At 38.8% G+C, this 9053-nt stretch overlaps 1 long non-coding RNA gene across 2 annotated transcripts; it reads left to right on the top strand.

Moving 5' to 3' along the window:
• Positions 1-1043: 1043 nt before the first annotated feature.
• LOC116479650 (uncharacterized) lies at positions 1044-9053 on the top strand. 2 transcript variants are annotated; one of them, XR_009209108.1, is made up of 4 exons: positions 1044-1180; positions 1328-1454; positions 5781-5897; positions 8796-9053. It is a non-coding gene; the product is annotated as an uncharacterized LOC116479650 (long non-coding RNA). The 2 variants fall into 2 exon arrangements; XR_009209107.1 differs by having other exon boundaries at positions 1044-1454.

The raw sequence follows: 9053 nt of genomic DNA, 5'->3' as shown, positions 1-9053 counted from the left end.
AAGAAACAATGGTCGGGCGCGGTGGCTCACACCTGTAATCCCAGCACTTTGGAAGGCCGAAGCGGGTGGATCACAAGGTCAGGAGATCGAGACCATCCTGGCCAACATGGTGAAACCCTGTCTCTACTAAAAATACAAAAAATTAGCCGGGCATGGTGGCAGGCGCCTGTAGTCCCAGCTACTCAGGAGGCTGAGGCAGGAGAATGGCGTGAACCCAGGAGGTGGAGCTTGCAGTGAGCCAAGATCACGCCATGGCACTTCAGCCTGGGCAACACAGCGAGACTCCGTCTCAAAATAAATAAATAAAGAAAGAAAGAAAGAAAGAAAAGAAAAGAAACAACTTGCTGAAGCACTGAAACTTTGCTTATGAGATAAAAATAACTGACTGAAATCAGGTGCAACCAATATGGATGACTGGAGTTTGTGCAGGACGAGCCTACTGACATCACAGCCTGAATTTTCACTGCATGTTTCATATTAACTTCCCCTGCAATTGCACATGAGTTAGCACAAAAAGATTATTGTACATGCCCAAGGACTTTCCAGACCTCCCTTTTCCTTCCACCAATTACCTACTAATCTCAGAATCCACCCTGTGAACCTTTTCTAATAGAAACTAGCGCAGGTTTGAGCTTCACCCCTCTCTCCTTGTGAGTATAAAGCTTTCCTTCTCTCAGAAACCCATTGTCATAGTACTGGCTTCCAGCACATTGGACAGTGAGCCCCTTTTGCAGGATAACACACATGGTCACCGTTCTCTCCCCCCTCTATTTCTTGCTGCCTCTATTAGTCACAGTCTTCTGACTGCTGTAACAACCCCCAAATGCCAGTGGTTTTCATAAATAAAGATTTATTTCTTCTTTGCATTACAATCCCAAGTGTGGGGGGCGGTGGCAAAACCTCTGCTTTATGTAGTCATTTGAAGACCCTGGTCTTTCCGCATTATGACCCCATAACACACAGCTGCTATGGCCACCCTGGAATCTGGAATCTTGCAGAAACTTCTACTGCCAGGCTCACATCATTTTTATTGGCCAGAGCCAAGTCACATGACCCCAACTTAACTGCAAGGGATGCTGGGCAATATAGTCCAGTAGTGTGGCTAGCAGGAAAATTAAAGGGGTTTGGTGAATCCATTGCTCCTGCCATCACCCAGATTAAAGACCTGCCCTCTCATCCAGTAATTATTATACTCCCTTTTCTCAATTAAGTGTCTTCATCCATGGATTGTTCATTTTATGGGTAGATATGACTCCTTAGAGTAAGGGTCAGTGGCCCATGGCCTGTGAGCCAACCCCAAGCAGCTGCCTGTTTTACTTATGTCCAGCCATCAGGGATTGAGTGGGCAAGCACTGTGGGCTGCAGATACCAAGCTCCACCCTGTTTCCCCCTCCACTCTCAGAGGCTCCATCCAGCTGGCAGGCTCATAGCATTGCAGCCCAGCATCTGAAGTGGTGAGTAACATGGAAATAGCAGATGGGGTGGAGAAACCAGGAGTTTCCTTTCTTGTCACTTATGTTATATTCTCAGTTTTGCCTCTTCTTCCACAAAGTCTAAAATATGCACTATCTGGTCCTTTATGGGAAAGTGTTTCTGCACCTCTGTCCTACAGACAATTCCCACCTTTGGAAATTGGAAACTCTTACCTTTGTTTTGTTGACCCATTTCCCACCTTGAAGTTTGTCCTGGGGTAAAGTGTGGGAATGTCAGAGGCTTCTGCAGAAATCTCTAGTCCACTTTTTTTTTTTTTTTTTTGAGATGGAATCTCGCTCTGTCGCCCAGGCTGGAGTGCACTGGCATGATCTCGGCTCACTGCAAACTCTGCCTCCCAGGTTCACGCCAGTCTCCTGCTTCAGCTTCAGCCTCCTGAGTAGCTGGGACTACAGGCCACAACACCCAGCTAATTTTTTTTTTTTTTTTTTTTTTTTAGTAGAGACGGGGTTTCACTGTGTTAGCCAGAATGGTCTCAATCTCCTGACCTCGTGATCCACCTGCCTCGGCCTCCCAAAGTGCTGGGATTACATGTGTGAGCCACTGCGCCCGGCCCCCTAGTCCACTTTTACTGACAAATCAAATGAATACTTTCAGTCCTGTTTGGGCACGGGTGGTAACTGCCTGATTGAAACTGGACTTCTATTAATCCAGGCTCTCTGGGACAAAAAATATCATATAATTGATGCAATTAATTTTAATTTCATCCCACACACACATATAGTCATCTCATTACCAGAATAAATACTATTCATTCAAAGCATTCAGGAGTAGAAAAGGAGAAACACCCACAGCAAAATTTACATGGTTTAATTTAAATTTACATAAAGACGAATTAGTTTCTCACATTTCTTAATGGTTGGAACAAAAAGAGGGAAGAAGGGGCAAAAAATTAATTGCTTCAGTTAATGTGTGAATAGTTGGTGTTTCATTTCAGAATGACTTGTACACATTTGGGGGATGGTGAGAAATGGTAATATTTAAAAAATTGAAAAGGGAACCTTATCTTCATCCACACATTTGGAAATGCAGACTCCAGTTACTATTCTCATAATTATCACCAATATTTAGTGTGTATCGGATCCCAGTGATGGGACAGGCAAAAGAAAGAAGTTGCTCTTAGAATAGTAACTACATGAAGTTTGGTATTTTACTGAGCCAAGTGAGTCTGAAGATGTATATATCTAGTTTCCCCACTATAAGCTATATGTATTTTCCAACCTGCAACAGGAAGGCTGAGTTGAAGGGCGTTTTGCAAATCAGATCAGGATAGAATCAACCCCAGTGCATGGTTGTTAGTTCATTTTCCTTTGTCTCTCCTTTCTGTCCCTATTTTCTTTTCTTTTTTCTTTTAAAGCAATTTAAAACACAGGTAGCCATGGGTTTGGTTGATCCTGCTCCTTTGTTTATGGTCCTATCACGACTGTTCCTGCCAGGCCCTCTCATTTTATTCCCCTCTCTCCTCTACCATCACCCCTTCCTTGTGGAGGTGCCCATGTGCTTGACGTATGCCCTTGTGTGGTATCTTTGAACCTTTGCATAGTGTATAATTACAGGTTGTGTATGCCTGTGTTTTAAACTCACAAATATTGCACTGCCGTCTAGATCTATATTCCCCTTAGTATTATATTTTGAAGATCCTCTGTGCTTCTCTTGGCAGCTCTGGTTTATTTTTCCTGTGGTTTCCATGAATGAGCTTCTGTTTCCTGCTCCTCTGTCTTTCCACCCACCCTCCCAGAGTGGTCCGTGTCCCAGTAGCAGCTCATTTCACTTTGTTAGTTTGAGTTGTTGCCTTGAAGGGTGGCTTCAGTGCATGGAGAAGACTATCTGTGGCTCCTTGCCTTTTAAATTACTAATCAAAATATTCAAGTAAATAAAATGCCAAACTTAAACGATTTTCCATAAGTCATTATGTCCAACTTACAAGTCTTAATATTTTATTTGCAAATCTGTTTGAATATTTATAAGATAATTTTGAAAGCCTTAACTAAATTTCTTTAAATATTTTAAACTGTATTTGTAAATTGAATATATACACTATCTTGTTAAGCAATTCATATGCTATTTAATAAGCAAAACTATCTTAAGTATTTAAACAAGCCCAGAAATATCATAAATAAATGTTATTTTTACATTCTATTATTGTTTTTGTATTTAATTTCTTATAGTTTTCAACTTAAAGACAAAAGTCAAAAATTGATTTCTAAATTGCATTTTAACTGGAAAAGAAAGATGAATCTGTAACCTAATAACACAAATTGTCTTAACAATTACAAATGTTTTAAGTACAAAAAAGTTCCCCAATTACTCCTTACCTTAGCAAATAAATACAGTATACAGATTTGATATCATTCGTTATCTGTTTTGTTGATTCTAAATTTTCCTGAGCTTAAAGAGATACTAAGGAAATCATTTTAACATTTCCAGAAAATTGGAATTACTATCCCAGGCAAATTGGAATTTATTCTTCAAAAATTGTTGAAGTTACCTCCTCAGTGCGATTCAGTTAGCTAAAGATTAGAGCTTTTCAGCTGGGAGCAGCTCTGGGGCAGCAGATGCACTGAGTGATTTTTCTCACCCCATGGACTGCCTTGTTCGGCCTTTTTGAGTGTTTTATTTGTCCCTGTTTCAAAGCTCAATAACCTTACAGCCTAACACCTTGGATTCCCGTCTCACATTGCCCAGTTCTGATTGGAGTCAGACTTCCTGCTCAGTTGCTTTAGCTCTTGGTGAGACTGATGTATTAGCTACTGATTTTGTTCTGCACATTATCCATATTCTTCCTTCCTGGCAGGGCCACTTCCAGACATTATGAGATACACACACATTGGCGTTCTGCACACTTCTTGTGTTTCTGTCTGGCTCTTTCGTTTTAGGGACTAATACCATCAAGGACACACACCTTCCAGTATTCCTGCCTTAACGCTCAATCAATTGAATTGGCTCTGCTGAGGTCACTCTACTCCACGTTTACTGACAAATCAAATAAATATTTTCAGTCCTGTTTGGGCACTGTTGATAATTGCCTGATTGAAACTGGACTTCTATTAATCCAGGCTCTCTGGGACAAAAAAAAATCATACAATTGATGCAATTAATTTTAATTTCATTGCACACACATACAGTCATATCATTACCAGAATAAAAAACAGTCATTCAGTGCATTCAGGAGTAGAAAAGGAGAAACACAACAAAATTTACGTGGTTTTGTTTAAATATACATAAAGACTTAGAAAAAACTTTTAGGCCTTTGAACATTCAGTACCAAATTCAGTTCCACATTCTTTAAATTTCCTTAGAGAAATTAAATGACATTTTTAAATGGCTGTTCTTGTCTTATTACTTAATAAACCCTAAATAATAGACAGAACACACAAAATGTCAGTTATTATAAAACATTACTATAGTTCAATTCCAACATATTCTAAAACATCATACAATTGATACCATTAATTTTGTCACACATACATATGTCCATGTGATTAACAGAGTAAGTAAAATTCTCTCCTCTCTCACACACACACACACACACACACACACACACACATTCAGAGAGGGAGACACACACAAATGCCACACACTTATTCCAATAAAAATATCTTATTATAGTCTCCCTTTTGAATCCTTTTTTCCTTTGAATATAATTAACTCACCACCTTTCATTAACTCAACTTATTTCAATAATCCATTGCTGTGAGTTTTGTTTTTAAAGCTTTGAACAACTGGGCTCATAAAAGCCTTTTATTAAATTTCTCTGCCCCTTTAGCATTCCTTTTGATATTTAAAACGTATTCTTGCTTTCCAGCAACATCAGCAAGTTGCTGCCACCTTCTGAATTTATTTTTGCCCCAAGGCTTGGAACCAGCCAGTCTCCAGTGAGTCCTGGATTCTTCCAGATGAGTTAGTTTTAGAGACCAGGATCTCGGGATCCTGGTTGTCCAATGGGCTGCTATTATTCTTTAGCAACATTTAGATACTGATTTTGGTTAAAGGTTGACCTTGATAATTCAGATTTAGGATAGTAGATTTATACCCAACTCTTCTTTATTTCTTGCGGTTTTCTCAGCCACCAGGCCTCTCTCTGACTTCAGCTATCATCCTCTTACTCCCGCCTGGTTCCCTGGCCTCTGCCTGCCTTCTGCATGAGCCTGTTCCCTGAGGGCTGGCTTGTTTTTTGGCTGATTAGTTGGTTGGCTGTTTTTTTTGTGTCAGCCAACTGGTCTTCTCAATCCACACACTCTCCTTTGATATCTCACCCACTTTTATAATTTTTTGTTTGTTTGTTCCAGGTACTGTCCCTAGGCTGATGAGTGCCACATCTTTGCCAGGGCCAAAATTTTCCTCTGAGATTCAGACGTGTGTCACCAACTAGAAAGCAGGCTTGGAGTTTAAAAATAAATTTTTCAGTAAGTTGAGATGTTTTGCTTCACATAGACAAATTATCACTTTGACAGAAATCTTTTGCTTACTCAAACTTTTGTATTGCTAGAAAAAGAGATTTTTAAAAAATCCCAGTAAAGTCAAGAAGAAAAAAAAGAAGGAAGGAAGGAAGGAAGGAAGGAGGGAAGCGTTTAGTAGGATGACCCACTAAAACACCATTTCAATACCCTTTCCAATGAGAAAAGTCGACACTGAAATTGTAATATTTGGTTACAGAGGAAGCCACAGATCCAAATTCAAACTTAATGATAAAGTGCTTTTTGGGCAAACTACTTAAATTCTCTAATCTTCAGTTTTCTTTCCTATAAAGTGATGATGCTAACATATGTGAAGTTATAAAACAAATACGAATAAACCTAACAAAACACCTGGCCCTTAGAAAGCATGCAACCCACCTTTGTTAAGGTAATCAGGGAATGAATTCATTGTTGACATACACCTAGGAAGTGGGTGCTATTGGACTAGAAGACCCTCTTTAGAACTGGATGTTGCTCTGATGAGTTTAAAGCCTTAAATGGCCGTTAAGAAAGATTGGTGATGAGATGTAATTAAATGTGAATGGCATTTTTGATAGTCCAAAATGTAAAGGCTGCATTACTTATGATTCGCTCAGAACAGTACATTTAATCAGTGTACTTTAGCCCCTAAAATATTATAAATGCAAAAATATTTCTTTTATATGTGCTGACAAGGCTAAATATTAGAAAAATGGTTTTTAAAATCAGAGTTTACCCACACAATTAGTTTTTATTTTTATTTTTCATGATCACACAAATAATAGTATGGGTACTACTAGGTGATTAAAACTAGAATATCTCCGTAATTAGACCTATTGTTCTGCCTTTCCACTGCTTTCCAGACCTTTAAAGGTACAGTTCTAGGAAAAATAGTAGGAAGAGTTAATTTTTCCAGTGAGTAGTGAATACATGAAAACACATCATCTCTAAACTTTGTACTGCTAGGGTTTGAATTTAGCAAACTAGGGATTTAGATAAATGAATGAGGATATGCCAGGAAATGTCCTTAAGTGCATTTCAGAAAACATTTAAGAAGTTTGTTTCAAGAATGTTCTACTGGCGAGTCCTCAGCTTCTTGCTGTGACTGCAGTCTAAGGCTGTGCTAGACACCGTCAACATGTCGAGATCCATGGAACATGTGATATTCATGGAATAATAGAAGTGAATGTCAGATTTAAACTTTAATCAATAGCCAGTATCGATCCTCATGGATATTTCTGAGAAGAGGAAATTTCTACTTTCTCTATGAGGGTAGTAAAAAGTCACCTTTTTCTGAATGAGAAAAAATAAATTCCCAGTGGGCTTTGTATTTTCAGTGGGGGGGCTTCTGTGTGCCTCTTTCTGCTTGCTTTGACTTTGGCCATGTGGAAGAGAGATGAGGCAGCACTTCCAGGAGATCCTTCAATCAACCTATGGTAATGTCTCAGCTAAACGTGAAGCATTGCACCAGGGAGGGGTACCCCAAAAGCTCAGAGAGGGGCAGATGATACAAACACCTATGTCTCTGGGGGAAAGGTAAGGCAGGCAAATGTGAGCAGAGATTCTGGGTAGTACACCCCTGAGAGGCTTTCAATATTAAAACAAATAAATAACAAAAAGGATAAAATATATATTTTCTACCTTTAAAACCATAATAGAAAATGAAATTGAGAATTAGTAAAAAAAAAGTACCAAACCTGACAAGGTTTTATTTTCATTGCTTTTCCCTTTTTGGAAAGCTTTCTCTGAACATAATATTGAACTTAAGGCTTAGCACTGTTAAGTTCATTTTTTTAAATGATAATTCTATCACCTAAAATATTGAAAAGTAGAAAGACCTGGAAAAAAAAAACTACATATAATGAGCACAAAATCTGGAGTCTGAGGGTCTCCTGTGTTGATTTAAGATTTGTTTCATAAAGAGTTGTTTAATGAGGCTAATCCCTCACCAGGGTCTTGGGCAAATTAAATAAGTTATCTGTGATGAAGTAAACATGGATACATCTCAGTTAATATTGCTATTATTGACACTGAGAAAAATGCTAACACTGGGGGCAGACGGCTGTTGATTCTGGCTCTGCCACTAAGGCTTTGTCATCAGTTACAGCACACTGTCGTGTCATTTCCTCTTCTCCCAGGAATGAGCCATCCATTGCTTGGTTAAAGTCCAAGAGTAAATACAGATAAAACCAAGCTAATCTGTTGTTGTATAACTACGAAATTAAATGAATTAAAGAGAAGCTCAAGCAATATGTGTAAACTTATCTTTTTTTATTTCTTTTTGAGATGGAGTCTCACTCTGTTGCCTAGGCTGGAGTGCAGTGGCACTATCTCAGCTCACTGCAACCTCTGCCTCTGGGTTCAAGAAATTCTCTGCTTCAGCCTGCCGAGTAGCTGGGATTACAGGCACCCTCCACCATGCCCAGCTAATTTTTTTGTATTTTTAGTAGATAACGAGGTTTCACCATCTCGGCCAGGCTGTGTAAACTTATCTTACTCTTCCCCAGTATCTGTCTATGCTCCTGGGATCTCAAAACCTAGACTAAGTTTAGTCTAAATAAACATTCCTTCTGTCTTGATTGGTGTACACAGAGCCTCTTGTACAGTTGTTCCATGCAGAGTTAATAAGTGAATAACTTAAATATCTTTAATAAAAGTACTAGCTGATTTTTATTGAGCACTTAGCATATGTCAGACACTGTTCTGCTATTGAGCAAAGATTGTCTCATTGCATTAGCACAAGAATTTTGGAGACTGTAACAAAGTAGGCTCTATTCGGGCTATATACGGTAGCTACTGAGCATACTAATACATAATAAATTAACAAGAGGTTATTAAGCATTATCATATGCACTTTGTCTTTTACAGATTCTTAATACTTGAATTAAAAGGAGAATGGTCATTAAACAGAAAATGCTGCTAAAAGTGACAAGCAACTTAGCCATACACATTAGGAGCAAAGATTATAATTTTGCAGCATATTTTCATATCCAGGCAAATCTGAGATAGAAGGAAAAAACAAATGGCTTGGAGTAAAACAAAATCCTTACAACGTGTAAGCCTCTGACCTCAGATAGAACTTCAGTATGAACCAGCTGCAGAACAGCATCTTGGGGCCAGTGGGTT

This window comes from Hylobates moloch, unplaced genomic scaffold, assembly GCF_009828535.3.
Source record: "Hylobates moloch isolate HMO894 unplaced genomic scaffold, HMol_V3 SCAFFOLD_12, whole genome shotgun sequence".
NCBI lineage: Eukaryota > Metazoa > Chordata > Mammalia > Primates > Hylobatidae > Hylobates > Hylobates moloch.
The sequence above is the reverse complement of the archived record's forward strand: the minus strand, read 5'-3'. Positions and strand labels throughout refer to the sequence as shown.